A 14,521-nucleotide genomic window follows, 5' to 3' on the forward strand; every position below is an offset into this window, starting at 1 on the left:
GTCCTGACGCGGCCAGGTGGGTTGTGCCCACCTGGTGCACCTCCCTCTGATATTATTTGCACCAGAAATTCTTAAATATTCAGAAAAAAATCGTCTTAATTTTTCAGAGCATTCTAGGAACTTTTATTTTTGGGTCATTTTGTATTACACTGGAAATTCAGGAAACAGACAAAACATGGCATTTTATTTTATTTAACTAATAAAAACAGAAAACAAAAGATAGGGACAAAAGGTAGTGCTTACTAAATTCATCAACTTCATACCTCTAAAAAATGATCCATTAATAAGGTTGATCAAGTCTTATCAACAACCACTTTCGATTAGCATGAAACCGAAGAACCTTAGTAAATCACTAAGTTACCTCAACGGGGATGTGAATATCCCCAACAATAAGCATTTCATATTTCTTTTTGGCAGTAGGTAGATGTAGTTGAAAACTTCCAATAGTGATTGTCGGAGATTTTTCAATAACATTAATACCATTCACTTGGAATTGTTTCTTTGGAAAGTGCACCGTATGCTTATTACCATTGATATGAAAAGTTACCTTGCTTTTATTTCAATCAATAACAGCCCCTGCAGTATTAAAGAAGGGTCTACCAAGGATAATCGACATGATGTCGTCCTCGGGCATCTCAAGTATAACAAAGTCAGTCAAAATAGTAACATTAGCAACAACAACGGGCACATCCTCACAAATATCGATAGGTATGGCAGTTGATTTGTCAGCCATTTGCAAAGATATTTCAGTAGGTGTGAGTTTATTCAAGTCAAGTCTTTTATATAAAGAGAAAGGCATAACACTAACACCTACTCCTAAATCACACGAAGCAGTTTTCACATAGTTTCTATTGATGGAGCAAGGTAGAGTTGGTATTCCCGGATCTCCAAGTTTTTTAGGTACTCCATCCTTAAAAGTATAATTAGCAAGAATGGTGGAGATTTCAGCTTCCGCTATTTTTCTCTTATTAGTGATGATGTCTTTCATGTACTTTCCGTAAGGAGGCATTTTCAAGATATCAGTCAAGCGAGTACGCAAAAAGACTGGCCTCAACATTTCAGCAAAGCGTTCAAATTCTTCATCATCTTTCTTTTTAGTTGACTTGGGTGGAAAAGGCATAGTTTTTTGAACCCACGGTTCTCTTTCTTTACTGTGTTTCCTAGCAATAAAGTATCTTTTATCATAACGTGTATTCTTGGGTAGTGGGTTATCAAGATCAACTGGAGGTTCTATCTCAACATCATTATCTGGTTCTTTTTCATTGTTTGGTTGAGTATCTTCGTGAACATCAGCATTATCTTTTTGATTATCAGAAGGTGAGTGTTCATTACCAGACTGAGTTTCAGCATCAGAGATGGAAATTTCATTATCATTATCACGAGGTTTTTCTATTTCAGGTTCACTAGAAGCATGCAAAGTCCTTTTCTTTTTGTTCTTCTTTTTAGAAGGACTAGGTGCAGTGGTGTTGTTCCTTTGTGTATCATGTTCAATTCTTTTTGGGTGTCCCTCAGGATAAAGTGATTCCCGAGTCATTTTACCTCCTCTAGTTGCAACTCTAACAGCAAAGTCATGTATATTGTTATTCATTTCATCAAGCAACTCTCTTTGAGATTTAGCAACTTGTTCTAACTGGGTTTGAACCATAGAAGCATGTTTTCCAACACCTCTAACATCATTTGAGATTCTAAATAACAAGTCACTCAAGCGAGCAATCATATAAAAATTATATTTCTATTGTTTCATAACATTTGCATTGAAGTGATCTTGCCTTCAAATGTAGTTTTCAAACTCATAAAGGCATTGGCTAGGGTGCATATTGTGAGGATTGTCATTATCATTGAACTTCATTAGAGAATTTACCTCTACCACCTTGGGTGGTGATGGTGTATTAAGCCCATGTATTTCTTCAATAGGACGTAAATTTTTAACATCCTCAGCTTTAATACCTTTTTCCTTCATAGATTCCTTTGCCTCTTGCATATCTTCAGGACTGAGATATAATATACCCCTCTTCTTTGGAGTGGGTTTAACCGGTGGTTCAGGAAGAGTCCAATCATCGTAATTTTCCAATATGTTATTCAATAATTCTTCAGCTTGCCCAATAGTTCGTTCCCTGAAAACACAACCAGCACAACTATCTAGGAAGTCCCTAGAAGCATCAGTTAGTCCATTATAGAAGATATCAAGTATTTCATTTTTCTTAAGAGGATGATCAGGCAAAGCATTAAGTAACTGGCAAAGCCTCCCCCAAGCTTACGGGAGACTCTCTTCTTTAATTTGCACAAATTTAAATATTTCCTGTAAAGCAGCTTGTTTCTTGTCAGGAGGAAAATATTTTTCAGAGAAATAATAAATCATATCCTGGGGACTACGCACACAACCAGGAGCAAGAGTATTGTACCAAGATTTAGCATCACCCTTTAATGAGAATGGAAATAATTTAAGAATAAAATAATAGTGAGTTTCCTCATCATGAGTAAAAAGGGTGGCTATGTCATTCAACTTAGTTAGATGTGCCACAACAGTTTCTGTTTCATAACCATGGAAAGGATCAGATTCAACCAAAGTAATTAACTCTGGGTCGACAGAGAATTCATAATCCTTATCATCAATAAAGATAGGTGAGGTAGCAAACTTAGGATCATATTGCATCCTAGCATTCAGAGATTTTTCTTTATACTTGCATAATAATTTCTCTAGATCATCTCCATCCTTACAAGCAAGAATATCTCTAGTTGTCTCCTCATTCATAACATAACCTTCCGGTACCTTAGGCAATTCATATCTAGGAAGGCTAGTTCTAGCAGGTGTTTTAGGAGTTTTAGTTTCAAGCTCATCATCAGATTCAACAACATCATGTTGTATTACTCTAGCAATCTGTTCATCAAGAAATTCACCAAGTGGCACATCATCATCAAGCAAGGTACTAGCATCATCATAAGTATCATTCATAGTAGAAGTAGCATCATCAATAACTTGTGACATATCAGGATTAATAGCATGTGGTGGTGTTGCAAGTTTACTTATAACAGAAGGTGAATCTCAATCAGAACTGGATGGCCGTTCCTTACCTCCCCTTGTCAGAGGGATAAATCTTAGTCTTAGCATCCTTTAGATTCTTCATAGTGATAAATTGATAATAATCCCAAGTGACTCAACAAATATAGCTATGCTCCCCGGCGAGAGCGCCAGAAAAAGGTCTTGGTAACCCACAAGTATAGGGTGTCGCAACAGTTTTCGAGAGTAGAGTATTCAACCCAAATTTATAGATTCGACACAAGGGGGAGCCAAAGAATATTTGTAAGTATTAGCAGCTGAGTTGTCAATTCAACCCCACCTGGAGATTAATTATCTGCAGCAAGTGGTCAGTAGGAAAGTAATATGATAGTTTTGATAATAGTAGCAGCAACAATAGTAATGGTAGCAGTGATAGCAGTAGTTTTGTAGCAAGTGCAACAGTAACAATAGCAGTAGTAACTTAGCAAGAATAATATGGGATAAATTCGTAGGCATTGGATTAGTAATTTGTTGGATGATATTCATCATGTGATAGTCATAACCTAGGGCGATACGACACTAGCTCCAGTTCATAAATATAATGTAGGCATGTATTCCATAAATAGTCATACGTGCTTATGGAAAAAACTTGCATGACATCTTTTGTCCTACCCTCCGGTGGCAGCGGGGTCCATATTGAAAACTAAGGGATATTAAGGCCTCCTTTTAATAGAGAACCGGAACAAAGCATTAACACATGGTGAATACATGAACTCCTCAAACTACGATCATCACCGGGAGTGGTCCCGACTATTGTCACTCCGGGGTTGCCCGATAATAACACGTAGTAGGTGACTATAACTTAAAAGATCGGATCTAGAACATGGATATAATGGTGATAACATAAACGGTTCAGATCTGAAATCATGGCACCCGGGTCCAAAGTGACACGCATTAAGCATGGCAAAGTCATTGCAACATCAATCTCAGAATATAGTGGATACTAGGGATCAAGCCCTAACAAAACTAACTAGATTACATGATGAATCTCATCCAACTCCTCACCGATCAGCGAGCCTACGAAGGAATTACTCACTTCCGGTGGGGAGCATCATGGAATTGGCGATGGAGAAGGGTTGGTGATGACGAAGAACAAAGACCCCCCCCTCTCCGGAGCCCCAAACGGACTCCAGATCTGGCCTCGCAATGAAGAACAGGAGGTGACGGTGGCTCCGTCTCGTGGATCGCGATAATTCTTTCTCCCTTTTTTTCTGGAAAAATAGGATTTTATAGAGTCGGTTTTAGGGTCTGTGGGCCCACCAGTTGGGGACAACCCACCTGGGCACGCCTGGGGGGGCAGGCGCGCCCTGGTGGGTTTGTGCCCAGCCAGGTGCCCCCATTAGGTGACTCTTGGCTCCAGAAATTCTGTTTTATTGTATAAAAAATCCTCGCAAAGTTTCGTTCCATTCTGAGAACTTTTATTTCTGCACAAAAACGACACCATGGTAGTTCTGCTGAAAACTGTGTCAGTCTGGGGTTAGTTTCATTCAAATCATGCAAATTAGAGTCCAAAACAAGAGGAAAAGCTTTAGGAAAAGTAGATACGTTGGAGACGTATCAAGCCTCTAGTGAAACCTATGGCCCCCGGGTGTATTTTCCATCATATTAGTTTCCGATCTACTATTTTGCAATCTTTTATTTTTAGATATATAAACCAAAAAACCCCAAAAATATTTTTATCTTTTGTTTAGTTTTATTTATCTATCTCTATCAGATCTCACCTTTGCAAGTGACCGTGAAGGGATTGACAACCCTTTATCGCGCTGGGTGCAAGTGTTTGATTGTTTGTGCATGTATTGGTGATTTGTGCGTTCTTCTCCTACTGGACTGATACCTTGGTTCTCAACTGAGGGAAATACTTATCTCTACTTTGCTGCATCACCCTTTCCTCTTCAAGGGAAAAACCAACGCAAGCTCAAGAAGTAGCAATAATCCTTAATAACTGCCAATTTCTCCGATATAGTGTAGTTTGGAGAATTCAAAAAGATAATAGGACTATCATGTATGGGTGCAATAGCAACAATTTCATTCTTAACATAAGGAACTATAGCAAGTTCATCTCCATAAGCATAATTCCTATTGGCATCTTGGCCACAAGTATAGCAAGCATCAATTTCATCAAAAAGGGGTATTTCAAACGAATCAATGGGATCATAACAATTATCATAGCATTTCATCCTTCAGTAAGCACGAAGGGAAATTAAACAATGTATGAGTTGAAGAGTTACTCTCACTAGAAGGTGGGCACGGGTAGCTAATCCGCTCTTCCTCCTTTTGTTCTTCGCTCTCCTCATCATCTTTTTCATCCAATGAGCTCACAGTTTCATCAATTCCTTCTTCAATAGACTCCTGCAAAATATTAGTCTCTTCTTGGACAGTCGAGACTTTCTCAATAAATTCATCAATATTGGAATTGTATTTATAATTATCATAACAATATTTAAGGATAGCAAAATTTTCAGGTTTATAAACTGAATCATCAAAATCTTTAAACTTTTCAAACAAAGATTCAATTTCAAAGCACCCTTAAAAGCAACAAACTCTTCTATTCATTCCACATCATAATAATCATATCTACCATTAGCATAAGAAGCCAAGGTTTCATTATCATTAAATTTGCGTGAAAAGGGAAGTTGTGGAGCATTCATCCTAGAGCAACAAGTATAATCATATCTTAAGCATAGCTCCCGAGCATACCAATGCAACATATGAATTTGATCCCATAAAATTTTTCCTTTTTGAGTCAAGCGACAATCCCTAAAGTATTCACGTTGATCTAACATGTCTCCCATTATCAAGTTGAATGGAGTTTTCTCAGGATTATCAAAGTAGTGTTTAATATTTTTCACATAACAAGCATCGAGGGTTTTAGGAGGTTCCCCATCTCCATGAGTAGCAGGTACAACTATTTTTTTGGTATTTCATGTTCCATATCCATAACTAAAGATAGAGAACAACTTAGAACAGAAAATAAAAACTACTTAGTGATAAAGCAAACAAGCACACACGAGAATATTCACCCCACGCTATTGCTCCCCGGCAACGGCGCCAGAAAAAGGTCTTGATAACCCATAAGTATAGGGGATCATTTGTAGCCTTCTTCGATAAATAAGAGTGTCGAACCCAACGACGAGATAAAGGTAGAACAAATATTCCCTCAAGTCCTATCGACCACCGATACAACTCTACGCACACTTGACGTTTGCTTTACCGAAAACAAGTATGAAACTATTTTGCAAGAATAAAACTATGAGTACTTTGCGAGAATAAAAACTACGAATAAATTTCAAGGTAATAAAAGTGGATAGCTTTTGTCAACAAGAAAGTCATTTGTCCCTAGGCAATCGTTAATAAGACCGGTAATCATTCTTGCAATTTTACATGAAGGAGAGTCATGAGCTAACATACTTTCTCTGCTTGGATCATATTCACTTATGATTGGACCCCTAGCAAGCATCTGCAACTACTAAAGATCATTAAGGTCATGAAACCCAACCATAGCATTAAGTATCAAGTCCTCTTTACTCCCATACGCCATAACCCACTTATCCGTGTTTAGGCTGTTGTCACCCCCGCAAGACCGACAATAAGCAAACCATGAACATATTGCAACACCCTACAGTGGGGGCCCTCTGTTTGCGCGACACCGAGGGCACCATAGGATAGCACCATAAATAAAATATAGAATCATACCAACCAAGATCATGATTAACCCATAGGACAAAACGGATCTACTCAAACAACATAGGATAACCATAGATCATTGGGAAATAATATATGGAGTTGAGCACCATGTTTAAGTAGAGATTATAGTGGGGAGAAGGGAGGTTACACCGCTGCATAGAGGGGGAGAAAGTTGGTGTTGACGGTAGCAAGATTGTTGATGTAGTTCGCCGTCACGATCCTTGCCCCGGCGGCACTCCGGCACCACCGGGAGAGAGGGGGAGAGTGCCTCCTCCTTCTTCTTCTACCTTGGCCTCCCCCTAGATGGGAGGAGAGCTCCCCCTCTGGTCCATGGCCTCCATGGCGGTGGAGGGGCGGGAGCCCCTCCAAGATTGGATCTCCCTCTCTGTTCTCTACTGTTTCGCGTTCCCCAGATCTGGCCCTTCACCGTTTCTTAAATTCCCGGAGATCCGTAACTCCGATTGCAAGGCACGTATTGTATTGTTGCCATCGAGGATAAAAATATGGGGTTTACATCATATTGCTTGAGTTTATTCCTCTACATCATGTCATCTTACTTAATGCGTTACTCTGTTCTTCATGAACTTAATACTCTAGATGCAGGCAGGAGTCGGTCGATGTGTGGAGTAATAGTAGTAGATACAGAATCATTTCGGTCTACTTGACACGGACGTGATGCCTATATTTCATAATCATTGCCTTGGATATCGTCCTAACTATGCGCTTTTCTATCAATTGCTCGACAGTAATTTGTTCACCCACCGTATTATTTGCTATCTTGATAGAAGCCTCTAGTGAAACCTATGGCCCCCGGGTCTATTTTCCATCATATAAGTTTCTGATCTACTATTTTGCAATCTTTTACTTTCCGATCTATAAACCAAAAATACCAAAACCATGTACTTTACCTTTGTTTGGTTTCATCTATCTCTATCAGATCTCACTTTTGCACGTAACCGTGAAGGGATTGACAACCCCTTTATCGTGTTGGGTGCAAGTTGTTTGATTGTTTATGCAGGTATTGGTGATTTGTGTGTTGTCTCCTACTGGATGGATACCTTGGTTCTCAAACTAAGGGAAATACTTATCTCTACTTTGCTGCATCACCCTTTCCTCTTCAAGGGAAAAACCAACGCAAGCTCGAGAAGTAGCAGGAAGAATTTCTGGCGCCTTTGCCGGGGAGATCTATGCCAAGTCGAGACATACCAAGTACCCATCATAAACCCTCATCTCTTGCATTACATTATTCGCCATTTGCCTCTCGTTTCCCTCTCCCCCCACTTCTAAAACGATTTTCAAAAAGATTCTCCCTTTTCCTCGCCCCTCTTCTGTTCGTCTTCTTCATTTGCTTTTCATGTGCCTGTGTGTTGGTGTGTCTGCTTGCCTTTATGGCTCAACCAAAGAACGTTGATCCTCACGTTAGGAGGTTGGAAGAAACTGAAAATAATATTAGGAGCTTCATGTCTTTAGAATTTGAGCATAATAGTTTCTTTAGAAATGAGCTTAAGGAGCAAAAAAGTTTTATGGAGTACATGAATAAAGAGCTTGATGATATGTCTAAAGAATTATATGGTTTGAAATCTCAGTTTGCTCATCTTGAAAATTTAGTAGGCCAGATTTCTGATAAACAAGCTACCTTAGTAAATAAGATGGCCGCTAAACAGGAGGCTTTAAATAATGATGAAGATCTTAAAGTGATTGATGTGATTCCTCTTGAATCTTTGTTTTCCAATATAATCTTGATGGGACTGGAGATGAGTCAACTTTAGTTAAAAGGCGTCCCAATGATTCGGAGTTTTTAGATCTTGATGATATGATGCAATCTTTTGAAGATAAGCTTGAATTGGAAGTTTATATCCCTAGAAAACTTTATGATGAGTGGGAACCTACTATTAAGATTAAGATTAAAGATTATGAGTGCCATGCTTTGTGTGATTTGGGTGCTAGCGTTTCCACGATTCCAAAAACTTTATGTGATGTGTTAGGTTTCAATGAATTTGATGATTGTTCTTTAAATTTGCATCTTGCGGATTCCACTACTAAGAAACCTATGGGAAGGATTAATGATGTTCTTATTGTTGCAACTAGGAATTATGTGCCCGTAAATTTCATTATTATTGATACAGATTGCAATCCTACATGTCCTGTTATTCTTGGTAGACCTTTACTTAGAACGATTGGTGCAATTATTGATATGAAAGAAGGAAACATTAGATTTCAATTTCCGTTAAGGAAGGGCATGGAACACTTTCCAAGAAAGAAAATTAAATTGCCATATGAATCTATTATGAGAGCTACTTATGGATTGCATATCAAAGATGACAATATCTATATCTATTTGTGTTTTATGCCAAGCTAAGGGCGTTAAACAATAGCGCTTGTTGGGAGGCAACCCAATTTTATTTTTGTTCTTTGCTTTTTGATTCGGTTTTGCAATAAATAATTCATATAGCCTCTGGTTAGATGTGGTTTTGTGTTTTAATTAGTGTTTGTGCCAAGTAAGACCTTTGGGATGGCTTACAGTGATAGTTGATTTGATCTTGCTGAAAAACAGAAATTTTTGCGCTCAGGAAAACAATTCTCATTTTTAACAGAAGAGTGATAAAATACTGATTGTTTTTGCAGAAGATTAATAAACAGATTGCTCAGGTTGTCCTAATTTTTCAGAATTTTTGGAATTACAGAAGTATTCGAGAGTTACAGATTACTACAGACTGTTCTGTTTTTGACAGATTCTGTTTTCTATGTGTTGTTTGCTTATTTTGATGAATCTATGGGTAGTGTCGGGGGGTGGGGGTGGGGTACGAACCATGGAAAAGTTGGAATACAATAGATATTACACCAATATAAATAAAGAATGAGTTCACAACAGTACCAAAAGTGGTGATTTATTTTCTTATACTAACGGTGCTTATGGGATTTTCTGTTGAGTTTTGTGTTGTGAAGTTTTCAAGTTTTGGGTAAGGATTTGATGGACTATGGAATAAGGAGTGGCAAGAGCCTAAGCTTGGGGATTCCCAAAGCACCCCAAGGTAATATTCAAGGACAACCAAGAGCCTAAGCTTGGGGATGCCCCGGAAGCCATCCCCTCTTTCGTCTTCGTCTATCGATAACTTTACTTGAGGCTATATTTTTATTCACCACATGATATGTGGTTTGCTTGGAGTGTCTTGTATGATATGAGTCTTTGCTTTTTAGTTTGCCACAATCATCCTTGTTTTGCACACCTTTTGAGAGGGACACGCATGAATCGTGATTTTTATTAGAATACTCTATGTGCTTCACTTATATCTTTTGAGCTAGGCAATTTTGCTCTAGTGCTTCACTTATATCTTTTTAGAGCATGGCGGTGGTTTTATTTTATAGAAATTTTTGAACTCTCATGATTCACTTATATTATTTTGAGAGTCTTTAAACAGCATGGTAATTTGCTTTGGTTTTAAATTTAGTCCTAATATGATAGGCATCCAAGAGGGATATGATAAAAACTTTCATATAAAGTGCATTGAATACTATGAGTAGAGTTATTCCTTATGATTGTTTTGAGATATTAAGATGGTGATATTAGAGTCATGCTAGTGAGTAGTTGTGAATTTGAGAAATACTTGTGTTAAGGTTTGTGATTCCCATAGCATGCACGTATGGTGAACCGTTATGTAACGAAGTTGGAGCATGAGGTATTTTTTATTGTCTTCCTTATGAGTGGCGGTCGGGGACGAGCGATGGTCTTTTCCTACCAATCTATCCCCCTAGGAGCATGCACGTAGTACTTCGTTTCAATAACTAATAGATTTTTGCAATAAGTATGTGAGTTCTTTATGACTAATGATGAGTCCATGGATTATACGCACTCTCACCCTTCCACCATTGCTAGCCTCTCTAGTACCGCGCAACTTTCACCGGTACCATACACCCACCATATACCTTCCTCAAAACAGCCACCATACCTATCTATTATGGTATTTCCATAGCCATTCCAAGATATATTGCCATGCAACTTTCCACCGTTCTGTTTATTATGACACGTTCCATCATTGTCATATTGCTTTGCATGATCATGTAGTTGACATCGTATTTGTGGCAAGGCCACCATTCATAATCCTTTCATACATGTCACTCTTGAGTCATTGCACATCCCGGTACACCGCTGGAGGCATTCATATAGAGTCATATTTTGTTCTAAGTATCGAGTTGTAATTCTTGATTGTAAGTAAATAAAAGTGTGATGTTCTTCATTATTAGAGCATTGTACCATGTGATGAGAAAAAACGGGGGGGGGGGAGCCCAAAGAAGCCAAACCAAAATAAAAAAATGAGAGAAAAAGAGAGAAGGGGCAATGTTACTATCCTTTTTTTCCACACTTGTGCTTCTAAGTAGCACCATGATCTTCATGATAGAGAGTATCCTATGTTGTCACTTTCATATACTAGTGGGAATTTGTCATTATAGAAGTGGGCTTGTATATTCCAACGATGGGCTTCCACAAATTGCCCTAGGTCTTCATGAGCAAGCAAGTTGGATGCATACCCACTTAGTTTTCTTTTGAGCTTTCATAAACTTATAGCTCTAGTGCATCCGTTGCATGGCAATCCCTACTCACTCACAGTGATATCTATTGATGGGCATCTCCATAGCCCGTTGATACGCCTAGTTGATGTGGGAGTATCTCCTTCTTTTTGTCTTCTCCACAACCACCTTATTCCATTCCACCTATAGTGTTATGTCCATGGCTCATGCTCATGTATTGCGTGAAAGTTGAAAAGGTTTGAGAACATCAAAAGAATGAAACAATTGCTTGGCTTGTCATCGGGGTTGTGCATGATTTGAATATTTTGTGTGATGAAGATGGAGCATAGCCAGACTATATGATTTTGTAGGGATAAGCTTTCTTTGGCCATGTTGTTTTGAGAAGACATAATTGCCTTGTTAGTATGCTTGAAGTATTATTGTTTTTATCTCAATATTAAACTTCTCTTTTGAATCTTATGGATCTGAACATTCATGCCACAATAAAGAAAAATTGCATGGATAAATATGTTAGGTAACATTCCACATCAAAAATTCTGTTTTCATCATTTACTACTTGAGAACGAGTAGGAATTAAGCTTGCGGATGCTTGATACGTCTCCAACGTATCTATAATTTTTTATTGTTCCATGCTATTATGTTATCTGTTTTGGATGTTTTATATGCATTAATATGCTATTTTATATTATTAATGGGACTAACCTATTAACCTAGAGGCGAGTGCCAGTTTCAGTTTTTTCCTTGTTTTTGAGTTTCGCACAAAAGGAATACCAAACAGAGTCCAAATGGAATAAAACCTTCGCAATGATTTTTCTTGGACCAGAAGACACCCCAGAGACTTGGAGATCAAGTCGGAAGAGCCACGAGGCGGCCACAAGGGGGGAGGGCGCGCCCCTACCTTGTGGGACCCCCGTGACTCCCCTGACCTAATTCCTTCGCCTATATATTCACATATATTCCCAAACCACCAGAAGTATCCACGAAAACACTTCTCCACCGCCGCAACCTTCTGTACCCGTGATATCCCATCTAGGGGCCTTTTCCGGCATCCTGTCGGAGGGGGATTCGGTCACGGAAGGCTTCTACATCAACTTTATTGCCCTTCCGATGAAGCGTGAGTAGTTTACCACAGACCTGCGGGTCCATAGCTAGTAGCTAGATGGCTTCTTCTCCCTCTTTGATTCTCAATACCATGTTCTCCTCGATGTTCTTGCAGTTCTATCTGATGTAATCTTCTTTTGCGGTGTGTTTGTCGAGATCCGATTTATTGTGGATTTATGATCAGCTTATCTATGAATATTATTTGAATCTTCTCTGAATTCTTTTATGCATGATTTGGTATCTTTGTAATTCTCTTCGAATTATCGGTTTGGTTTGGCCAACTAGATTGGTTTTTCTTGGAATGGGAGAAGTGCTTTGCTTTGGGTTCAATCTTGCGGTGTCCTTTCCCAGTGACAGTAGGGGCAGCAAGGCACGTATTGTATTGTTGCCATCGAAGATAAAAATATGGGGTTTACATCATATTGCTTCAGTTTATTCCTCTACATCATGTCATCTTACTTGATGTGTTACTATGTTCTTCATGAACTTGATACTCTAGATGCAGGCAGGAGTCGGTCGATGTGTGGAGTAATAGTAGTAGATGCACAATCGTTTCGGTCTACTTGACACGGACGTGATGCCTATATTTCATAATCATTGCCTTGTATATCGTCATAACTTTGTGCTTTTCTATCAATTGCTCGACAGTAATTTGTCCACCTACCGAATTATTTGCTATCTTGAGTGAAGCCTCTAGTGAAAGCTATGACCCCCGGGTCTATTTTCCATCATATAAGCTTCCGATCTACTATTTTGCAATCTTTTACTTTCCGATCTATAAACCAAAAATACCAAAAATATTTACTTTACCTTTTGTTTGGTTTCATCTATCTCTATCAGATCTCACTTTTGCAAGTAACCGTGAAGGGATTGACAACCCCTTTATCGCGTTGGGTGCAAGTTGTGTAATTATTTGTGCAGGTATTGGTGATTTGTGTGTTGTCTCCTCCTAGATTGATACCTTTGTTCTCAAACTGAGGGAAATACTTATCCCTACTTTGCTGCATCACCCTTTCTTCTTCAAGGGAACAACCAACGCAAGCTCAAGAAGTAGCAATACATAAACAAATACCATGTCCCTAGTAAGCAACCACTAGACTAGCTCGTTGATCAAGAGATGGTTAAGGTTTCCTAACCATAGACATGTGTTGTCACTTGATAACGGGGTCACATCATTAGGAGAATGATGTGATTGACAAGACCCATCCGTTAGCTTAGCATATGATCATTCAGTTTATTGCTACTGCTTTCTTAATGTCAAATACATATTCCTTCGACCATGAGATCATGCAACTCCCGGATGCCGGAGGAATACCTTGTGTGCTATCAAACATCACAACGTAATTGGGTGATCATAAAGATGCTCTGCAGGTATCTCCGAAGGTGTTTGTTCAGTTGGCATGGATCAAGATTGGGATTTGTCACTCCGTGTATCGGAGAGGTATCTCTCGGCCCTCTCGGTAATACAGCATCACAAGAAGCTTGCAAGCAAAGTGACTAAGGATGAACAAGTAAAGAGACTTACCGGTAACAAGATTGAACTCGGTATGAAGATAACGGCGATTGAATCTCGGGCAAGTAGCATACCGACGGACAAAGGAAACTACGTATGTTGTCATAAAGGTTCGACCGATAAAGTCTTTGTAGAATATGTAGGAACCAATATGGGTATCCAGGTCCCGCTATTGGTTACTGACCGGAGAAGGTCTCGGTCATGTCTACATCATTCTCTAACCCGCAGGGTCCGCATGCTTAATGTTCGTTGACGAGATAGTATTATATGAGTTATGTATGTTGGTGACCGAATGTTGTTCGGAGTCCCGGATGAGATCACGGACATGACGAGGAGCTCCAGAATGGCCCGGAGGTAAAGATTGATATATGGGATAACAGTGTTTGGTCTCCGGAAGTGTTCCGAAATTCACCGAAAGGGGTTTCAGATGTTTCCCGAAATGTTCTGGTGCGAGAACACTTTATTTGGGCTAAGGAGTAAAGCCCACGAGGCTTTAGGAAGGTGCAAAAGGAAGTTTTGCGGAGGCCAGGGGCCAGACGCCAGGGACACTAGCGTCTGGGGCTAGACGCCAAGAACCCTAGCGTCTAGGTCCTGGAGTGCGAGAAGGACTCTTGCCTTGCGGTCTAAACCGACTTTGA

The sequence above is a fragment of the Aegilops tauschii genome, chromosome 4 (assembly GCF_002575655.3).
Source record: "Aegilops tauschii subsp. strangulata cultivar AL8/78 chromosome 4, Aet v6.0, whole genome shotgun sequence".
Classification (NCBI taxonomy): Eukaryota; Viridiplantae; Streptophyta; class Magnoliopsida; order Poales; family Poaceae; genus Aegilops; species Aegilops tauschii.